Below are 4564 nucleotides of genomic sequence, written 5' to 3' on the forward strand. Positions count from 1 at the left end.
GCCCTCACATCCACAAAATTATTAACTTTATTCTGGGGGAGAGAAATGAAAGTTCATATAAATTCATTTCACATTTTAAGAGGTCTGCAGTATTGCAAAGTTGTGATTGAGAGGTTATGTTGGGGGAGGGGGGCGATGACAACTTCCTCATTGGCTCAAGGGGGCGATTCGTTCAAAAAGGTTAAGAACCACTGCTTTAGATAACAGGAATCAAACATTGCAAAACCAGAAGACCTCCAAAAGTTAACATAACCAGAAAAATTTCCTTTCGCCAATCACCAAAGATCTCTCCAAACCAGCTTGTGTCCATGGCACCTGTCTAGGTTTCCGAAGAAGCTGGGTGTATTTCCTCCACATGCAGGCAGCAGTTTGTGAAAGAAAAGCCACACGCTCCTTGTTTTCACAAAACTTTCTTTTGTAGTGTTATTTTAACTAATCAATTTTCTTTATCTCTCTGTACGTGTGTTTCTCGCCTTGAGCTAATGGAGGTTCCTGCGCAAGTGTATAGAGAAGCAAAACAGCATTATGTTATTCTAAATTCCCTTCATTTGTAATTATTTCTAATACACCTTGCAGTCTAATAATTCTATTAAGCATATAAACAGGAGTTTTGGGGGTTGGGCCGAGTCGGTGATATTCCACCAAAAGGACACTGAGGCATTCATGCCTACGTTCCCCAAGGGCTTTACCAAAACCTTCCCTTTTAAAACAGAGGTTCCCATCATGGAAGTGGTCAGAGTCGACATATTGGGTCTATTGGTGGCTTTCCAAGTGAGATTTTGACTAGTCAGGGCAGTAAAATTTATGTCACGTGCTACCCAAGGCCATTGTTACCCATGTTAGTACCCACACACACGTAACAATTAGTTACATTTAGAGATGAAGCAAATTTTTTGGCCAGATCAATTAAAAAAAGGTTCTTTGCTACTGGGGACCTCAATTGTGATTTCCAGTTCATCATAGAAAGAGTGAAAAACTAAAATGTTTCTGGGATGGTGGTATAATAGTGTCAACTTGAACCCATATTTCCATTTGGTTCCATCAATAGCTAGTCCATATGATGCTGAGAAGTCCACTGGTCTGGTTATTTTGAAGCACATCGGGTTAATAATAATAATAATGAAGTTGGAAGGGACCTTGGAGGTCATCTAGTCCAACCCCCTGCTCAGGCAGGAAACCCTATACCATTTCAGACAAATGGCTGTCCAGTCGCTTCTTGAAAACTTCCAGTGTTTGGAGCATTCACAACTTCTGGAGGCAGGTTGTTCCACTGATTAATTGTTCTAACTGTCAGAAAATTTCTTCTTAGTTCTAGGTTGCTTCTCTCTTTGGTTAGTTTCCATCCGTTGCTTCTTGTCCTGCCTTCAGGGGCTTTGGAGAATAGCTTGACTCCCTCTTCTTTGTGGCAACCCCTGAGATATTGGAACACTGCTATCATGTTACTCCTCATCCTTCTCTTCATTAAACTAGACATCCCAGTTCCTGCAACCGTTCCTTATATGTTTTAGCCTCCAGTCCCCTGATCATCTTTGTTACTCTTCTCTGTACTCTTTCTAGAGCAGTGGTTCTCAACCTGTGGGTCGGGACCCCATTTGGGGTCGATCGACCATTTCATGGGGGTCGCCAAGCAAGGCTGTCCGCCATTTTTTTGTCCGCCATTTTTTTTGCCCGCCATTTTTCCCCCTTTTCCGGCGGGTGCCTTACCTCCCTTGAGCTGGGCCAGCTGGTGGTCGGCCTGCTCCGTCTCTGCCGCTTGCCAGCTACGCCTCGGCCGGCGCAGGGGGCGGAACCACGCATGCGCGGCGCTCCCAGGCAGGAAAAGTCTTCGACTTACGACCGGTTGGGTAGTCCTCGACTTACAACCGGTTTAGTCCTCGACTTACGACCGATTTAGTCCTCGACGTACGACCGGTTTAGTCCTCGTCTTACGACCGGTTGGGGTCACGGCATTAAAAAGGTTGAGAACCACTGTTCTAGAGTCTCAAGATCTTTTTTACATCATGGTGACCAAAACTGGATGCAGTATTCCAAGTGTGACCTTACCAAGGCATTGTAAAGTGGTATTAACACTTCATGTGATCTTGATTCTATCCCTCTGTTAATGCAGCCTAACACTGTGTTGGCTTTTTTGGCAGCTGCAGCACACTGCTGGCTCATATTTAAGTGATTGTCCACTAGGACTCCAAGATCCCTCTCACAGTTGCTGCGATTGAGCAAGGTACCCACTATACTATACCAGTGCATTTGGTTTTTCTTGCCTAAATGTAGAACCTTACTTTTTTCACCATTGAATTTCATTTTGTTAGATAGCGCCCAGTGTTCAAGTCTGTCAAGATCCTTATGTATCTTAAGCCTATCTTCTGGAGTGTTGGCTATTCCTGCCAGCTTGGTGTTGTCTGCAAATTTGATGAGTTCCGCATCTATCCCCTCATCCAAATCATTGATGAAGATGTTGAAGAGCACTAGGCCCAGAACAGAGCTCTTGAGCACCCCACTACACACTTCCCTCTATAGATGCAGTTCCTTTGAGGACCACACGCTGAGTAAGGCCAGTCAGCCAGCTACGAACCCATCTGGTGGTAATGCTGTCTAACCCACATTTTTCTATCTTATCAAGTAATAGGTTGTGGTCTACTTTATCAAATGCCTTACTGAAGTCCACAGTATTCCTCTGTTCCACTAATTTTGTCACCTGGTCAAAGAATGCAATAAGATTTGTCTGGCATGATGTTTTTGACAAACCCATGTTGGCTTTTGGTAATGACTTTGTTTGCCTCTAGGTGTTTGCTGATTCGTTGCTTGATTATCTTTTCCAGAATCTTCTCAGGTATTGAGGTCAGGCTGATAGATCTGTAGCTCTTTTCCAGTCCTCTGATAGTTCCCCAGTGCTCCAGGATCTTTGAAAGATATAGTTCAGTGATTCTGAGATTACATCTGCCAGTTCCTTCAGAACCTTGGGGTGTAGTCCATCTGGTCCTGGTGATTTGAACTCATCTAGAGTGGACAGGTGCTCACTTACAATTTTCTTGCCTATCTTAACTTGTGTTTCTAATCTGTTTTTTACAGTACTGTTTTTGATAGGTTGGACTGTTTTTTCCTTTTGTGTAAATACGGATGCAAAAAACAAGTTGAGTAGTTCTGCTTTCTCCCTGTTGCTTGTCACCTTCTTGCCACTTTCTCCCATAATGGACCAATCATTTCCTTAACATTTTTCTTGTTTTTTACATGTTGAAAGAAGCTTTTTTTTTGTTATTTTTGACTTTTGTTGCAAGCCTTAGTTCATTTTGAGCCTTAGCTTTCCTCACTTCATCTTTGCAGGCTTGGGCTATTTGCTGATATTCTGCCTTAGTTATGTGTCCCTCTTTCCACTTTTTATACTTGTCCTTTTTGTCTTTCAATTTATCAGAGAGTTCTTTATGCAACCAGTCTGGGGTTTTTTTGAGAGCTGTTATTTTTCTTCTTTGTTGGTATTGTGCTAGACTGGGCTTTTATAATCTTACTTTTCAAAAATTCCCAAGCTTCTTGAGTTGTTTTTCCCTTGAGGATTCTCATCCATGGAATCCTTCCCAAGCTTTCTCTAAGTTTGTTGAAATTAGCTCTCTTGAAGTCCAAAACTCTAGTTTGACTGTGTTCTATTGCTTGTGCTTGCATAATGTTCAATTCTAATATTGCATGGTCACTCCCCCCAAGGTTCCTGTGGTTTCAACACCTTCTATCATTTCATCTCTGTTAGTGAGAATTAAGTCCAATATGGCTGATCCCCTAATTCCCTTCTCTACTTTTTGGGAGACAAAGTTGTCTGCTAGGTTTGTCAGGAATCTGTTTGATCTTCCACTTCGTGCAGAGTTTGATGTCAGGGTAATTAGAATCCCCATTACTATTGTGATGAACTTCCTACATACCTTAGTTAACTGACTAGCAAAAAGTTCATCTATTACTTCTGTTTGGTTGGGTGGCCCAAATGCATTCAAGACAGTTTTCATCATTGTTGTGCTCTATTTCTGTAGAGATGTAATTATTTCTTATATAGAGAGCAATTCCACCTCCTTTTTTATTTGGTCTGTTTCTTTTAAATAATTTAAATCCCTCTAGCTGTATGTTCCGTTTGTGGGTTTCATCCCACCAAGTTTCCATAATGGCAACAATATCATATCTGCCCTCATTTGCCTGAATTTCTAATTCACCCTGTTTATTGCTCATGCTCTGTGCGTTGGTATATAGACATTTGAGTCCTTTATGACTAACCCTGTGTTTACTTTCTACATAACCTGTGTAGTGCCTGAGTTCCTCTATTTTCTTATCTGTTTGATTAGTGCACTTCGTGTGTCACTCGCTATTAAAAGCTTGATTTTGCTTGACAGCAAGGTTGATATTCTTGTCCACACACTCATTTATGTTACATGCACTGATAACCCTATAATTTTAGATTGCCAGGGACAGGAATTCACTGTCCCCATTGTTCAGTTTAAATATTTCTCCAGAAAATCTGTGAATTTATTGCCAAGTAATTCAGTCCCTTTCTTTGATGGATGCAAACTGTTGTGTTCTTTTGTATTCCCCCCCC

Source organism: Protobothrops mucrosquamatus, unplaced genomic scaffold, assembly GCF_001527695.2.
Source record: "Protobothrops mucrosquamatus isolate PMUCROS unplaced genomic scaffold, P.Mucros_1.0 scaffold69, whole genome shotgun sequence".
NCBI lineage: Eukaryota > Metazoa > Chordata > Lepidosauria > Squamata > Viperidae > Protobothrops > Protobothrops mucrosquamatus.